We start from the raw sequence: 19,309 nt of genomic DNA on the forward strand, positions 1-19,309 counted from the left end.
AATAGCGTAGAATCTGCAAAACCACATAACATGGATGAACTTGGAGGACATTATGCTGAGTGAAATAAGTCAATCACAAAAGGACAAATATAGTATTAGTTCACTTTTGTAAAAAGTCAAGGAAAGGTATCTATATGGAAGGAAACTTTCTTTGTTGGTTACCAGGATGGGAGGACAGGGGAGAGAACACTACAAAAAAAAAAAAAAGCATTGACCCATGTCACTTTAGTTTTGTGTTTTTCACTGTACATAAATTATATTTCAATAAAATGTATTTTAAAAAGAGTTAACTAAAATATTATACTTCCAGCAATTTACCTAAGAGAATTATAAAGAACCTAAATATTCAGCAATGGTTGGAAATTATAACATGCCCATGTGTTATGGATTGAACTGTGCCTTCCCAAAATATGTGTCAATTTTGCTGGGCTATGATTCTTAGTATTATGCAATTATCTGATGTAACTATCCTATGCATTGTAAATCTAGGATTATTCTCTAGGATGTTAATGAAGCAGGATTAGAGGCTGTTATGCTAATGAGGCAGGATTAATCTACAGAATAGTTCATATCTCGAGTCAATCTCTTTAGAGATATAAAAGAGAGTAAACAGGAGAGTACAGATAGAGGGACTTATGATCACCAAGAAAGAAGAGCCAGGAGTGGAGTGAATCTTTTGGACTCAGGGTCCCTGTGCTGAGAACCTTCTAGACCTGGAGGAAGATTGAGGCCAAGACACAAGAAGATCTCCAAGGAATGTTGGGCCCACAAAAGTTGAAAGGAGACAAGGACATTTCCCTACAGCTGACAGAGACAGAAAGCCTTCCCCTAGAGCTAGTGCCTTGAATCTGGACTTCTAGCCTCCTAAACTGTGAGAATAAATCTCTGTTGGTTATAGCCATCCATCTGTGGTATTTCTAGCAACATCGATAACTAAGACTCCTTAGAAGAGGAAGCCCAGGCCCTGAAGCTGAACTTCCTAGGCTCCATCATGGTCCTACCTCTTACCAGATGTATGATCCTAGGCAAGTACTTAACACTTCTGTGCCTTTACAACTCTCATCTGTCAAGTGTACCTAAAACAAGGAGTATGAAACCTCAGAAGAGTAACCCTGGATATATATTAGCTATTATTATTCTTCTACCATTAACAGTCATACTGTAGAAAGTTAATGACATGATAGATTTTTTGCCAATTTTTTTTTCTAAAATAGGACACAAAAGTGAATGCTTAGGTTCACTAAATTTTTTAATGTAGCTTTTAGAAAAATATGGTAACCAACAATGGTCACCTCTGGGTGGAGAATTATGACTGGCTTTTTCTTTTCTTTTTGTGCTTTTCTGTGTTTTCTGTACTGTGTGCATATGAATGGTTCTGTCCACTTTCATATTTAGATGATAAAGTGGGCAGCAGGGTGAACTGTGGGAAACCTTGAGCTAGAAAGAGGGTGGCAAGGTCCTAATCCTTGCCCAGACTTCAACTGGCAAGCCTCTTCATATGTTGAACGAAAGGGATGGGCTTGAAGCAGGTCTGTCTAAAGTCCTCTCCTACTCAGACTTTCTTTGAAGCACATGGCTCATGTGTAGAGATATTAGATGCTTTCTAGAGAGGCAGAATTCAGGGCAAGCTGGGGAAAAAAAAGAGAGAGAGAAAGAATTATTTTTAAATAGATTAAATGAAATCAAAACCAGTTCCTCTCAAAGGCCAATTCTGCTCCTTATTAAGCATATGACTCCAGGCCTCCCTAACCTAGGTATATCAGAGCTGATAGTCACCTCTTTGGTGTAATTTGAGGAACTACAAAAGGCCCAACAGAAGATAGCAACCCAGGCCCAGCATTTCCTTTATCCCACCTATCAACAGAAGGCAGCCCAGGTACCCTCATTCCTCCCTTGAACCAAATAGGAGTTCCTATAATAACATTGAGTGAGCCCAACACACCACTGGCAAGTGGGATGATCTGAAGCCGCCATAATAGTGAGCAGCTAGGGAAAAAGCTCTCCTTCCCCACAGGGCCTGAGACTTCCCTTCATCCGCTGAAAGATACCAGGCAGCTGGAGGGTTACTGACAAGGGAGAGCCCCCAAGCAGAAATGACAGCAAGCATCCAGGAAGCCTCTTCTTGTTCACAGGCATAAGACTTCCATCTGCCATTGGGAGGCTCCAGGGAGGGTGGGCAGAACCAGCAAGAGGAACTCCACAACAACAAGCATATTGACCTAGGAAATCTTTTTATCCTCTGTGGTAGTTCAGTTTGTGTGTCAACCTGGCTGGGCCTAGTTGAATGGCTGGGCGGCTGGATGTAGTTAGTATTCCCCATGATGAGACTGGTAATCAATTCCATGGTGGGATCTACTGTGAGCAGCTGAGTAGCTGCCCTAGGGAATGTGGTCTGCCTCCTGTATATAAGAAGCCTTGGGGAATGGTCTCTAGCCTATGGCATGCTTGGACCCTGCATGTAGTGGTGTGGTTGTTCAGCAGCCTGCTATCACTGCCAACCTTGGGACTTACAATGGACTTAAAGTAATGGCCTATTGTGTGGTTTGGTAACATCGGTACTGTGCCTTTTTACTTGTCAACCTTTGACTTCTCAACCTCAGTAGCCAGCAGCTGTCTAAGTGAAGAAACGTCTCTAGCTCCAGTGGGCTGGGAGCAGGAGGCAGAGCTGGACCCCAAGGTTGAGGGGCTTTCCCCCAGTCCCTAGAGTCTGGCACTTTAACTTAGACTTAAAGCCCCCAAACTGTAAGAGAATAAACTCTGTTTGTTAAAGCCCTCCCATTTGTAGTATATTCTTGTCAGAGCAGCACTAGGTAACCAGAACACCCCCACAAGCATGAGAATCCCCTCCCTCACCCATAAACACCAGGGCAGCTAAAAAAACACCAGGAAAGAGGCTCCCACTACAACAAGCACCTGGCCCAGGAAGCTTCTTGGTACCCATGAGCCTGATACTCCCCTCCGTCCACAAGAGGCACTCCTGGAAGCCTGGTCTGGGTAAAGCCCTTCTGGCCCCTTAGGCAGCAGCACCAGGGACCACTGTGAGCCTTAGAGGCACCAGATAAACCAAGCAGACCACAATAATACTGCACATTTTCCAAAAATTAATTTGTCATTGGAACCACAGCCCACACAACTAGGCTAAGACTGACATGCTAAACCTAAATAGAATAACTGTCTACTAGAACAAAATGATGGTTTTAAAAAGGACCCAGTGTCTCCTAACATAACAGACAAAATGTCCAGGATACAATAGATAATCACTTGACATACCCTCAACTTGAGTAGGAAAACACAATCAACTGATGCCAATACCAAGATGCATCAGATATAGGAATTATCTGACAAAGATTTTAAAGCATCCTTCATGGAAATGTTTCAACAATCAATTACAAACTCTGTGAAAACAAATGAAAAAAAAAAAATACAGAAAATCCCAGCAAAGAAATAAAAGTTACAAAAAAGAATTAAATGGAAATTATAGAACAAAATACACAATAAGAGAAATAAAAGTCTTGTTGGATGGGCTCAGTAGTAGAATGGAGATGACAGAGCATAACATCAGTGAACTTGAGATCAGATTGACAGAATCTACCCATCTGAACAACAGAGAGAAATAATCTTGGGGAGGAGGACACACAGAACTTCAGGGTCATGTGGGACAATAATAAACAATCCAACATTTACATCATCATAGTCCTAAAAGGAGAGGGGAAATATATTGGAACTAAAAAGGGATTTAAAGAAATAAAGGCTGAAAACTTTCCAAGTTTGGCAAAAGACATAAATCTACAGATTTAAAAAGCTGAGTCAATCTCAAGCAAGATAAACCGAAGCAATCCATACTAAGACATATTATGATGAAATTTTGAAAACTAAAAAACAAAGAAAAATTCTTGAAATCAGGCAGAAAGAATATGATGCGTTACCTATAGTGAGGCACTAATTTGAATTTCTCATCTGGACCCAAGAAGGTCAGAAAGAAGTGGCACAACAGTTTTCAAGTGCTGAAAGGAAAGAAATGCCAATCATGAATTCTATATTCAGCTAAACTGTCCTTTAGGAATGAAGTGGAAATAAACGTATTCTCAGATAAAGGCAAACTAAGAGATTTGGTTGTTAGCTGACTTATCCTTGGGAACTGATTAAAGAAAGTTCTTCAAGCAAAATAATAAAAGAAGAAGTATTGGAATATCAAGAAGGAAGAAAGAACAGAAAGTAGAAATGTGGGTATGTACAACAAAATACTCTTTTTACCTCTTGAGTTTTATCAATTTTTTTACAATTGATGATTGAAATAGAAATTGTAACATCTTCAGACACTCAAAGCAATGATATTCAAAGTGGGGACTATAAGAAGACCACTCAAAGTGGTAAAACATCAACACCAGTAGGCTGTGATAATACCTACAGCAACCACTATGAAAAATATACTAACAGATATACTCAGAAACACTATAAATAAATCAAGATGGAATCCTAAAAAATGTTCAAGTAGTCCACAGGAAGGCAAGAAAGGAGAAACAGAAGACTGAGAACCAGAGAAACAAATAGAAAACAAGTAATAAAATGACAGACTTAAGTACCATTAGTGTATTGGTTTCCTAGAGCTGCTGTAACAAAATACCCCAAACTGTGTGGATTTAGACAGAAATTTATTGTCTCGTAGTTCTAGAGGCTAGTTGTCCAAAGTCAAAGTATTGGTAGGGCAGTGCTCTCTTCTAAGGCACTTGGGAAAGATCCTATCATGTTGTTCCCAGCTTCTGGTAGACTCAGGCATTCCTTGGCCTGCAGCTACATTTTAACTCCATGGTCACATAGCCATTTTTGCTCTGTGTGTCTCTCTGACACCGCTCGGATGGGATTAGGACCCACCCTACTCTAGTATAACTTCATATTAACTGATAACATCTTCAGAGATTTTATTTCCAAACAAGATCATGTTCATAGGTACCAGGGTTTTGGACTTCCACATAAATTTTGGAGGACCCAAACCAATCCATAACAATTATCATATTTTACACAAATAACATGTCTTTTATACATATTTTTGCAAACCACACAACCCCCTTGTGCATTAGCTTCCTATGCCCACTCTGTGCATTATATACACATGCATATTATTTATGTTAGCATATTTTATGTGAATAAATATGGTACCTTAAATGTAAATGGTCTCAATACACCAATCAGAAGACAGATTAGCAATGTGGAGTTAAAAAAAAAACTACCCTATGTTAACATACAATGCACCCACATAAATAACATGTATGCATACATAATGTACATAGGAAACTGAGACTTGAGGGGGTTGCGTGGTTTGCAAAAAACGTATAAATTGTGTTATTTGCATAAAAATACGGTATATATTGTTGACAAGGAACTCACTTTAAGTTTAATATATGAGGAAGCAAAAGCCCAGAAAGTGGAAGAAACTTGCCTGAAATCACAGTCAATGACAGAGCATGGCTTAGAATGTTGGTCTCTACTATTCCATCTCAGTTCAGGGCCCCTGGCTAATTCACCCTCCTATCTCCTTTGTCTGGATTCTTGTGGTACATTTCCCCTCACATGCAGCAAGTTAAGGTGGTCCTTAACCTAAAAATTGAAATGGAGAAATATCACACATGAGTAACCTGGCTCCAGCTCCTTTTCATCACTCTGGATTATTCCTGTGTAGAAGAATTTTCTTGCTAGTGTCCTATTGCTCTGTTGGATCAGCCTCCTCCCTCAGACCCTAACCCTATCTTTGCAATCCTTAGATCATTTCAGAAGTGACACTCCCCAGGTGATAGACTCCATATTGAAGCATCCAGTCATCTTTCTGACAACTAAAGCTGTGATGTACTGTCTGATGTAGACATGGGTCACTGCCACATTCTCTACAGTCATCTCCACTGGAGGAGAGATGTGGGATTGCATTTCCTAGAATCACTCTTCCTGGATTGCCTGACAGGGTCTGCTTAAGAGAGGAACTCAGGAGAAGAAGGTCTTATTCTCAGGGGGAAGTTACAGGGAGATGTGTGGGCAGCTGGCTTGTAAAAGGTTCACAATATCTTCCAGGTAAGCTACTGAGTGTCCTCCACCTAAATGTGTATGCAGTGGGCATAATAGGTGGAAGTTTCTTAAGATACTGAAGGCTGGGAAAGTTGTCATGAGCTTCCTGGAGTTCCTTGGGATTCTTACAGGTTTCTGGGTGAGCTCTTGAGAAGCCTGGTTTCAGTGCTGTGGGTTAACCTATTTGGGAGTAGTGTCTCTGCACTCTGCTCCTCCAGCTCTTCCATTGCTTGTAAAAGTCTCTGATTCTCTTTGTTTTAACTCTTCATTTTTTCAGCTTTCACATCTGTTTTCCTGAGCTCTGTAATCACTAAGTGCCACTGACCAAATATTTTTAATTTTCTTTGTTTAGACTTAAGAAACGACTGTATGGCTGTGCAATTTGGTATTCGCCATTTAAATGTAAGTGACAGCGACAGTGACTTTTTTGGGAAGAAACCTTAAGAGCCACTGCACCGTTCATCATGTTCCCTTCCCTCTGCATGCTGTGATAGAGTCTCTGTTATCCTGACCTTCACTGCTGACCCACATTGAACATGTAGCATGAGTGAGAAATAAACCTGCTGTCTTGCTGAGAAATGGAGTTTGTTCCTGCAGCATAACCTTGTCTATCATGACTGATACAGAAACCAAACATAAACATGGAGTTTTTGTTGTTCACTGCTGTCGAGTCAACTGCCAACTCATGGTGACCCCATGTACAACAGGATCAGACTGTTGTGACCTATAGGTGTTTGGGTTTTGTTTGTTTTTGTTCTTGGCTTTTATTGTTGTTGTTTTTGGTTGATTTTTTGGAAGTAGATCACCAGGCCTAGTCTGTCTTGCTAGTCTGTCTTAGTCTAGATGTTCTGCTAAAACATGTTTAGCACCATAGGAACATACAAGCCTCCACTGACAGACGCATGGTGACTGCACTTGAGGCACATTGGCTGGAAATCAAAACAAGTTCTTTTGCTCAGAAGGCAAGAATTTTACCACTGAACCATTACTGCCACTAAATATGAAGTGTTATTGTTGTGTGCTGTGGAGTCAATTTGAGACAGACATAAAAGACCATAGTACAGACATTTTACTTCACTTTGCTTATTACACAGTTTGAAGGTGGCCTATAATTGGAAATTACAGCCTGAATTAGAAAATTGAAAGTGAATTTGTACATCTGCCAAAAACAGCACAAACAAAAATAAAAAAAACAGTTTCTCAACAGTCTACATTTGGATAATTAGACCTTATAGATTTGTGAATCTTTTTTCTCCATTTATTCAAAAACTATTTATTGTACAATGCCAGGTATGTCAGGTATTGGAATAGATGTGAAGAATATAGAAGTGAATAAGATATAGTTCCCGTTCTCCAAAAGATTGCCATCTAACTCTGCAGTTGGTATATAACCAAGCCAAAGACAATGTGCTAAATGGAGGAAAAAAAAATTGTATTTATCCATTTTTCCAGCACCTACCATGCACTACCACTATGCTAGTTGTTTCATACACTATCTCATTTAATCTCCCTCTCCCCACCACAGCCCCATTAATTGGGAGTAATTCCAGTGCTAGAATTGAAGGGAACCACAGCTCAGAGACAGCAAATAATTAAAGCAATTAAAACTACCCAGATGATAGAGGGCAGTGGTGGCTCAGTGGTAGCATTCTCACCTTCCATGCAGGAGTCCTGGGTTCAATTCTTAGTCAATATACCTCACACAAAGCCACCACTTACCTGTCAGTGGAGGCTTGCATGTTGATATGATGCTGAACAGGTTTCAGTGGAGTTTCTAGACTAAGACAGACTAGGAAGAAAGGCCTAGTGATCTACTTCTGAAAATCAGCCAATGAAAACTCTATGAATCACAACAGTCCATAAGTTAGGAACCAACTCAGTGGCAGCTAACAACAGCCCAGATGGTTCAAGCACAGATCAGCATACATCCAAAGACTAAGCTCTTTTCAACACCCATGGCATGATAAGTATTAGACAGAGATGTGGCATGGTGCTGAGAGAACTGAAACTAGACCCACCACTCTTTTCCTGTGGTGGGGGAATGTAGATCAAAACTCCCGTCAGCTACAAATTGCCTTAATACAAGTGGAAAACTTTGTTCAGACTTCCAAGAAGCCCCCAACCCTTCAACAATGGACCTGGCACCACCACACTCCTCCTCAGGCCCAAATGTGTCTAACATGGAAAGAGGATATGGAGAGTGGACATTACCTCAGGAGTTAACCCTCCACCAATCTCTCTCCAGCAGCACTCCCTCAATTCACTGAAATTCCAAGTAAAATGATGGTAGGTTTACCTCAGCACCCTGGGAAGGAAAAGTGAAGGCCCTCAAATCTGCCCATGTCCAACCTTTAATGACTTCACAGCAAGACACTTGGGAAACTTCTAGAAGCAGACTTGGAAAGCTGGAGACGAAGTCTCTGATCAGCCCTGAGCTTGTTGAACATGTGTAAGTGGACTGGCCAGTAGGAGCATCAACACTGAGTTTGTGTGCAGAATGAGGATATCTAGGCTGTTGGGATTCAGCCGTTAGGGAGCCATCTCATGTGGACCATACATCTAAGCAAAAAAGGAGTACTTTGTATGTGTTATGGCTTCTAATACTCTGAGGCATCAGGGCAGAGTTATTGTTCTTAGTTTGCAGCCAAGGAAAACTTACTTGAGACTATTTAAATGGCCTACCTCTGGTCAAGCCAGAATGGTGTTCTCTGTCCCTGAGAGATGACCCTTCAGGCTTGAACTAGGGACCTGCTCAACTGAAGTTGACTTCATGGTTCAGAATAAAACAGAGGGTCCTTTGCTGGACTTGTGGGTCCTCTTTCCAGGCCCTTCAGGTATTATCTGCTAATTTTAGCTTAAAAATCACAAATTGGCATCAATTTCTCCAGAGAAGGGGCCACACAGTCCATAGATTTCCATTTCTCAAGTCTACAAGATAAATTAGTGAGTTGTAATACCCAAATCTTATGTGGCCCAAAGGATGACAGCTCATTTAAGACTCATTTAAGGCTAACAAAAAGAAGCTTGTGTTGTGGAATAACATGCTTACACCTACCTTCTGAGCAATTCTCAGAATACTTTGCAGTGAAAAATCAGCCAATCACAATACTTTGTGTAGATTTTCGCAGCATGATTTCAATGCTGGCTAGATTTACTTAGCAGTGTTATACCTTTTGCTTTTATTTTTTGTTCCTCAAGATGCTGAAAGAGAAGGAGCATCTCCTCTACGGACCCGAGAATTTCTCCAGAAATATTTTGACAGCCTCTCTTATTCAAATATTGCCCTTTGATTTTAAAACAAAGGAAAACCAAAATCCAGTTTGTTAACATTTGAAAATTCCCAATCTTTAATCCCAAGGGTCACATTGATTTATTTTTCTTGTTCTGGTCTGTGATTTTTCTATTTTCACTATGCCTTATGAAAATAAAACATGTCAAAGTTTTAACAAGGCATCCATTTCCAGTAAATAATGCTGATGTGAAGTAAAATTTCATATTTATTTGTTTTTTTCCTAGTATTTCTATTATTTCTTCTAGGTATAATAAGTGCTGAATTTATCACCTGTTCTGGCCTTTGTCTTGGACTGATTTTTTATTTCATAATCAGAAAGTCTGTAAAAGAAAACAAAAAAGAAGAAAAGAAATTGTCAAGTTATGAAAGTTGTTTTATTTGAGACTATTTTAATTTAATTAATTATTGTCCTTTCCAGTTCTCTCAATATTCTCAGTTAAGAACTAAATGAAAGGACTAAATGGAGTACAATTTTATATTTGTGGAGTACATACTATATGCTAGGCACTGTATCAATTAAGATGCTTTCAGTTTCAATAACAGAAAACTCAACCCTAAATGGCACAAATAATTAAGGTTTATTAGTGCACATAATAGAAGTCCAAGATAGCCAATTCCTAGTTGGCTAATTCAATGACTCATTGATATCAAAGCTATTTTCCCATTTTCCTTCTTTTCAATCCTCAGGCTTCCCTTCCTGTCACAATATAGCAATTCTGGCCCTCCAGATGACAACACCCAATAGAAGAAGAGATTGTCTCTTTTTATAAATGACTAAAGAATCCTTTTCAAAGACATCCCAAGCAGATGTTCCCTCACATCCAATCAGCCATATTTCACTCTCAAGCCTAAATCCACCATTGACATGAGGCATGTGACTAGTGCGGTTGGCTTGGGGAAGCTCCTGACCATGGAGAGACAATATGCATTAACTGAACTAAAGCAGGAGACAGAGAGTGATGTGAGTGGACACTCAGAAATGACAGCTACACATAACCTATTTCATTTAGTCCCCACAATAATTTCATGAGGTGACTACTGTCATCCCCATTTTATAGAAAGAAAACTGAAGCCTAGGAATTTGCCTGATAACCTATTCATAGAATAGGATTCAAGATTTGTCTTCTCAATTAATTCAAACTCAATTGGAACCATTTTATAATGGGACCACATATCCTTTATTGTTGTTGTTGTTGTTATGTGCCCTTGAGTCAGCCCCGACTCATAGTGATCCCTCCTTGGGTTTCTGAGGCAGTATCACTACGGAAGTAGATTGCCCAACCTCCCTTCCGAGGAGTGGCTGGTGGGTTTGAACAACCAGCCTTCTGGTTAGCAGTCAAATGCCTTAGACACTATGCTACCAGAGGTATCAAAAAGAAAAGGAATGTTAATCATAAAGGTTGTCATGGAAAAGGTAGGATCTGACAAGGAACTTTAGAGGTGATATTTCAACAAGCAAAGATGGATGGAAGGGAAGTGGATCTCAGGAAGAGAGCCTCATTCAGGGGCAGTAAACAAGCAGGCCATGGGGATGAAACATTAGGAAGTTAAATTTGGCTGGAGTGTAGGAAACAAATTAACTTGGAAACAAGGCTTGTATTTAAATGTCAAATCGAGGCATTTATTTTTAATTTATTGGGAAACGAGGGGAGGAAATTAAGGTTTTTTGTTCAGGGACATGGCATGATCAAAATTGCCTTTTATAAAGATTAATCCAGCAACAATATACATTCAGCAGGATATTTTGTGTATCTGTTAGGACGTTTGAACTACAAACAACAGAAAACCCAACTCAATCAACAAAGACATTAATCATTGCATGTTAAAGATGCCTGGAAGTTGGGATGCTCCAGGGTTGGTTATTGCAGCCATAGCTTTCCATCTTTCTATTCTGTCATTCTTAGGTTGTCAGTGTTGTACTCAGTATAGCTCTCCTTGAGAAAGGGACTGCTGCAGTTTTCCAAGCCTCATATTTGCATAGAATAACATCCAGAGGGGATGGCAGAGATAATTCCTTCTGGAAATCTCTCTCAGGAATGAGGGAATCATTCCCAGAGGCCCTACAAAACTTCCTCTTACATTTCATCAGTATGAATTAAGTCTAAACCCGTTAGCAAATGGAACCACCAAGATTGGCTTTGTCCAATTATTATTTACCTTTGAGAAACAAGGAGGGAGGGTGGACTCCCCCAAAAAATTAGGTTAATGCAAACAAGGAACAAGGGAGGAATGGAGACTGAGGAGATAGTAAATACATCTACTATATGTACAAGGGACATTGGTAGTTCAGTGGTAGAATTCTCACCTTCCATGAGTTTGATTCCCAGCCATTGCACCTCAAGCACAACCAGCAACTGTCTCTCAGTGTAGACTGCATGATGCTATGATGCTGAATAGGTTTCAGCAGAGATTCCAGAGTAAGAAGGACTAGGAAGAAAGGCTTGCCAATGTACTTCCAAAACTCAGCCAATGAATCCTATGGATTACAATGGTCCAAGCTGCAACTAATCACGAGGCTGATGCAGAATCAGGCAATTGTTTGTTTTGTTGTGCATGGGGTCACTTATAACCCATTGTGCTTGGGATTGTCATGAGTTGGTGAGTGCTCTGGAGGCAACTAATAACAAGAAACTACATATTCAGTCAGGAGGAATGTGAAGCAAAACAAAAACAATAAGTATCTAGGCTATGGCACCATTCTAGCTAAAAAATAATGAATGCCTAAACTGGGGTCACTTCTACAGAAGTGTCTTATATGACATGTGATCCCTTGATACATCATATTGTCTGCTTGATTATCTTTAGTGATGGAGAACTTACTGCCTTATGAGGTTACCTATTCCATTATTTAACAGCTATTGGTGTTGAGCCAAAACTCCTAGCTCTTTTAATAAGAACAATTTTCGAATCAAGTATGTCCCATATTGTATTTATGCAACTGAGTTTTTAAGCTTCAGTCGTCTTCATTTTTAGCTCCATAAATGTTACTTTGTTGGTTTCAGTACAACATTCTTTCAACAGGCATTGATAAATTCTCCATTGTATATGTGTACTGAATAAGGTGCTTGGTATGGACAGATAAATAAGGAGCCTACAGACTAGTAGGGAAGTAGGGAATTGGATGCATGAACAAAAAGTTATAAATTAGTGTGACAGTGCAAAGTAGGGCTGCTGAAAACATGGACTCCATACTGTCTACCTCAAAATCCTTGATAGCCCTTGTTAAAAGCACACATTTCAATCCTCCACAAGACATATCAGGAGTAGAATCTAACCTTCAGCATTCTACAAAGCATTCTGGTTGCTTTTTACACACATTAAGCTGGATCTTCACTAATAGACAGAGGAACCAGGAAGGTACAAAGTTAGATATGACTCTGAATAGTGAGTCTGTCCTCCGAACCATGACTCACCTTCCCTGGCCTATGGCATTTGCAAAAAGGATAAACTAAACTTCCAAGGCTCTTTCCATGTCCATGATGACAGTGCTAACTAGGACAAACAGGTAGCAAGCCCCTCCAGATTTTCATAGAGCCATAAATCAACACTCTTGGATAGAGTTGTCTAGCCAGCAATGAATTCACCTAACTGTAGTGTTACTCAGTCCACTTTTCACCATTTTATTGCCCAAGGAGCCATGGGAAAGAATGTCATGGATTGAATTCTGTCCTCAAAAAATATGTATCAACTTGGCTAGGTCAGGATTCCCATGACAACCAACAATTGTTATTGTCCTCCATTTTATGATTTGATGTAATTATCTTCTGTTTTGTGATATGTTGTAAATCACAACTTCTATAGGTTAATCTGCCAAAAAAGACCTCTTCAAAGTATTAAAGAGCAATGATGGCACTTTGAAGACCAAGATATGCCTGATCCAACCCATGATATTTTCAATCACCTTACATGTATGTGAAAGCTAGACGGCGAATACAGAAAACAGAATTGATGGCTTTGAATTATGGTGTTAGTGAAAAATAATGACTACACCATGGACTGCCAGAAGAACGAACAAATCAGTCTTGGAAGAAGTATAGCAGGAATCTTCCTTAGAAGCAAGGATGGCGAGACTTTGTCTCCTGTACTTGGACACGTTATCAGGAGGGATCAGTACCTTGAGAAGGAATCTAACCTTCAGCATTCTAAAAAGCATTCTGGTTGCTTTTTATGCACATTAAGCTGGATCCCCACTAAAAGACAGAGAAACCAGGAAGGTACAAATCATGCTTGGTAAAGTAGAGGGACAGTGAAGAAGAGGAAGACCCTCATCCAGATGGACAGACATCATGGGTGCAACAATGGAGTCAAGCAGAGCAGTGGTTATAAGGATGGCAACATGACCAGGCAGTGTTTTGTTCTATTGTAAATAAGGTCACTATGAGTCCAAACCAAGTTAATAGCACCTAACAACAACAACATATGTTATTGAGGCAGGATTAGTGGGGTGTGTCTTGAGTCACTATCTTACTCAAATCATGCTCTTTCTTTAATCATACCTTTTATCTTACAAGAGATAAAAGGAGAGAGAAGTGAACAGAGAAGAGAGGGACCTGACTATCATCAAGAAAGAAAAGCCAGGTGTGGAGTACACCCGGGCTCCCTATACTGAGAACTTTCTAGACCAAGGGGAAGATTGATATCAAGACACTTGAATATCTCCAAGGGATGCTGGGCCAACAGATGTTGAAAGGAGACAAGGATTTCCCCCCAGAGCCAACAGAGAGAGAAAGCCTTCTGCTAGAGCTGGTGCTCTGAATTCAGACTTCTAGCCTCCGAAAGTGTGAGGGAATAAATTTCTGTTTGTTAAAGTGATCAATTTGTGGTATTTCTATTATAGCAGCACTAGAAAACTAAGATAGCTATCTTGCCAAGGCCAAGATCTATTATATCCATGTAATTTTGCTGCTTATTACACCTTACACACTCTGCTTCTGACTCCGTGTAATAGACTCTTCTGTTGGTTGGATTTTTCCTGGCCCACATTGACATTTCTTAGCTAAGTGTTGTTGTGGATAGGTACCCTCGAGTTGTCTCCAACTCATAGTAATGCTACGTACAACAGAAACAAACACTGCCCAGTCCCACACCATCCTCACAATCCCTGCTATGCTTGAGCCAATCATTGCAGCCACTATATCAAGCCGTCTTATTAAGGATCTTTCCCTTTTTTGCTAAACACTCCATTTTATCAAGCACGGTATCCTTCTCCAGGGAATGGTCCCTTCGGACAACATAACCAAAGTACATGAGATGAAGTCTGACCATTCTTGCTTCTAAGGAGCACTTATTCCAGGACAGATTTGTTCATTCTTCTGGCAGTCCATGATATTTTCAATATTCTTCACCAGCACCACATTCAAATCCTTCTTCATTGTGCAGCTTTCACATGCCAATGAGGCGATTGAAAATACCATGGCTTGGGTTAGGAGCACCATAGTCTTCAAAGTGACATCTCTGCTTTTTAACACTTTAAAGAGGACTTTTGCTGCAGATTTCCCCAGTAAAATGCAATGTCTGATTTTTTGACTGCTGCTTCCATTAATGTTGATCATGGATCCAAGCAAAATGAAATCCCAGACCACTTCTATCTTTTCTCCATTTATTGTGATGTTGCTTATTGGTCTAGTTGTTGAGGATTTTTGTTTCCTTTTCATTGAGCATAATCCATACTGAAGACTGTAATCGTTGATCTTCATCAGTAAGTGCTTCAAGTTATCTTCACTTTTAGCAAGCAAGGTTATGTCAACTGCATATCGCAAGTTGTTCATGAGTCTTCCTCCAATCCTGATGCCAAATTCTTCTTCATATAGTCCAGCTTCTCTGATTATTTGCTCAGCATACAAATTGAATAAGTATGATGAAAAGATACATCCCTGACACATCTTCCCTGATTTTAAACTGTGCAGAATCCCCTTGTCTGTTTGAAAGACAGCATCTTGGTCTATATACAGGTTCTTCATGACCATAATTAAGTGTTCTGGAATTCCCATTCTTCACAATGTTATCTGTAATTTGTTATGATCCACACAGTCAAATGTCTGTGCATAGTCAACAAAACACAGGTAAACTTCTTTCTGGTATTCTCTTTCAGCCAAGATCCATCTGACATCAGCAATGATATCACTCATTCCACATCCTCTTCTGAATTCAACTTTAATTTCTGGAAGTCCCCTGTCAATATACTGCTGGAGACATTTTTAAATTATATTCAGCAAAATTTTGCTTGAATGTGATATTAATGATATTTTTCAATAACTTACACATTCTCTTGGGTCACCTTTCTTTGGAATGAGCACAAATATCGATTTCTTCCAGTCAGTTAGCCAGGTAGCTGTCTTCCAAATTTTTTGGCATGCATCCATTTTTTGAAACATTTCAATGGTCATTCTGTCAATTCCTAGAGCCTTGTTTTTTTGCCAATTCCTTGAAGTAGCTTAGACTTCTTCCCTCAATACCATTGATTCTTCTTTTGATGTTTCCTGGATCATTCAATACTTTACCCATTGTTGTTGTTGTTATGTACCATCGAGTCAGACCCGACTCATAGTGATCCCTCCTTGGGTTTCCGAGGCGATATCACTACAGAAGTAGATTACCCAACCTTCCTTCCAAGGAGTGACTGGTGGGTTTGAACTGCCAGCCTTCTGGTTAGCAGTCAAGTGCTTTAGGCACTACACTACCAGAGCTCCCACTTTACCCATAGAATTCTTCAATATTGCAACTTGGGGCTTGAATTTTTTCTTCAATTTTTCAGCTTGACAAATAATGAATGCATTCTTCTCTTTTGGTTTTCTAACTCCAGGTCTTTGCACATTTCATTATAATTCTTTACTTTGCCTTTCTCAAGCTGTCCTTTGAAATCTTCTGTTCAGCTCTTCTTTTATTACTTCTTCCATTCACTTTAGCTACTCTCCATTCAAGAACAAATTTCAGAGTCTCTTCTGGCACCCATTTTGGTTTTTTTCTTCCTTTTCTGTCTTTTTAATGACCTTTTACTTTCTTCATGTAATGATTTTCTTGATGTTATCCCACAACTCGTCTGGTCTTTGATTATTGGTGTTCAGTGTGTCAAATCTGTTCTTCTGACAGTCTCTAAATTCAGGTGGGAGATAATCAAGGTTGCATTTTTGCTCTCATGGACTTTTTAAATTTTTCTTCAGCTTTTGCAACTTGAATTTGCATATGAACTGTGTTCCACAGTCAGCTCCAGGTCTTATTTTGACTGAAGATAGTGAGATTCTCCATTGCCTCTTTTCACAGATGTAGTCAATATGATTCCTATGTATTCCATCTGGTGAGGTACATGAGTATAGCCATCATTTATGTTGTTGAGAAAAGGTATTTGCAATGAATAAGTTATTGGTATTACAAAATTCTATCATGTGATCTCTGATGTCATTTCTATCACCAAGGCCGTATCTTCCAACTACCCATGCTTCTTCTTTGCTTACAGTTTCCACATTCCAATCACCAGTAACAATGAATACATCTTGATTTCATGTTTGGTCAATTTCAGACTGCAGAAGTTGTTAAAAATCTTCAATTTCTTCATCTTTGGCGTTAGTGGTTGTTGCGTAAATTGAACAATAGTAGTATTAACTGGTCTTACTTGTAAGCAGATGGATATTATGCTATCACTGACAACATTGTACTTCAGGTTAGATCTTGAAACATTCTTTTTGATGATGAATGCAATGCCATTCTTCTTCAATTTGTCATTCCCAGCACAGTAGACCATGTGATTGCCTAATTCAAAATGGCCAATACCAGTCCACTGGTATTTCAGCTCACTAATGTCTAGGATTTCAATATTTATGAGTTCTATTTCATTTTTGACAACTTCCAATTTTCCTAGATTGCTACTTTGTACATTCCATGTTCCGATTATTAATGGATGTTTGCCACTGTTTCTTCTCATTTTAAGTCATGCCCCATCAGTAAATGAACATCCCAAAAGCTTTATCCATCCATGTCATTAGAGTTGACACTATTTTGAGGAGACAACTCTTCCTCATTTGTATTTTTCATGCCTTCCAACCTGAGGAGCTCATTTTCTGGCAGTATGTCATACAACCACATGCATATGAAGTAATTGAAAATGGCTAGTGTCAGGCACACCTTAGACCTCAAAGTGAAATCTTTGCTCTTTAACACTTTAAAAGAGGTTTTTTTTTGCAGCAAATTTGCCCAGTGTGATACCTTGTCTTATTTCTTGACTGCTCTTTCCATGGCCAATGATTGTGGATCCAAGGAAAATGAAATCTTTGACAATTTCAATCTTTTCTCTGTTTATCTTAATGTTGCTTATTGGTCCAGTTGTAAGAAATTTTATTTTCTTTATGTTGAGGTATAATGCTCGTCAGGAAGTACTTCAAGTCCTCTTCACTTTCAGCAAGCAAAGTCATCTGCATGTCTCAGGTTATTAAAGAGACTTCCTCCTATTCCAATGCCACAGTCTTCCTCATATAGTCCAGTTTCTTGGATTATTTGCTCAGCATACAGATTGAATGAACATAGTGAAAGGACATAAGCCTGACACACACTTTTCCTGATTTTAAACCATGCAATATCCCCTTGTTCTATTTGAGCAATGGACTCTTGATCTGTGTACAGGTTCTTCATGAGCACAATTAAGTGTTCTGGAATTCCCATTCTTCTCAATGTCATCCATAATTTGTTTTGATCCACAAAGTTGAGTGCTTTTGTGTGGTCAATAAAACACAAGTAAACATCTTTCTGATATTCTTTGCTTTCAGCCAAGATCTGTCTGGCATCAGCAATGATATCCTTCATTCCATGTCTTTTTCTGAATTGAGCTTACATTTCTGGAAGTTCTCTGTCAATATACTGTGGCAACTGCTTTTGCACTATCTTCAGCAAGATTTTACTTGCATGTGTTATTAATGATATTGTTCTATAATTTCCACATTCTGTGGAATCACCTTTCTTTGGAATGGGTAAAAATATGGATCTCTTCCAGTCAGTTGGCCAAATTTCTTAGCATAGATGAGTGAGTGCCTCCAGCGTGGCATCTGTTTGTTGAAACATCTCAATGAGTATTCTGCCAATTCCTGAAAACTTGTTTCTCCCAAATTCCTTCAGTGCAGCTTCGACTTCTTCCTTCAATACCATTGGTTCTTGATCATGTACTACCTCCTGAAATAGTTAATCATCAACCAATTCTTTTTGGTACAGTAACTCTATGTATGCCTTCCATCTTCTTTTGATGCTTTCTGCATTGTTCAATATTTTGCCCATAGAATCCTTCAATATTGCAACTTGAGGTTTGAATTTTTCTCCAACTTTTTATGCTTGAAAAAATATTACTTAGTATTCAATCGTGTGTATGTACCATAGTTTGTTGATCCTTTCCTTCATTGATGAGCATTTAGGTTGTTTCCATCTTTTTGCTATTGTGAATTGTGCTGTGATGAACATGGTTGCACGTATATTTGTTCATTTCTTGGCTCCTATTTCTCTAAGATAGATACCGAGTAGGGGATTAGTGGATCATGTTAATATATTTTTACCTCCAGCTTTTTAAGGAAGCCATACCATTTTCCACAAAGGTTGCACAATTTTACAGTGCTTCAACAGTGTATGAGGGTTCCATTCTCTACATACCCTCACCAACATTTGTTTTCTGGTTTTTATTGTACTTTTTTATTAGTGCTGGTGTGAGATGATTGTTCTTTTGATTTCTATCCCTCTAATGTCTAATGGCATTTGGCTGCTAACCAGAAGGTTAACAGTTCAAACCCACCAGCTGCTCCATGGATGAAAGGTGGGGCAATCTACTTCTGTAAAGATTTACTACTGTGGAAGCCCAATGGGGGTTATTATGTGTCAGAATTGACTTAATGGCAGTGGGGTTGGTTTTTTGGTTTGAATGACTAATAATTGCTAGAATTTCTTCACTTGTTTGTTAGCTGCCTGAATGCCTTCTTTGGTGAAGTGTCTGTT

The sequence above is a fragment of the Orycteropus afer genome, unplaced genomic scaffold (assembly GCF_000298275.1).
Source record: "Orycteropus afer afer isolate SDZICR_OR568_19922 unplaced genomic scaffold, OryAfe1.0 scaffold00017, whole genome shotgun sequence".
NCBI lineage: Eukaryota > Metazoa > Chordata > Mammalia > Tubulidentata > Orycteropodidae > Orycteropus > Orycteropus afer.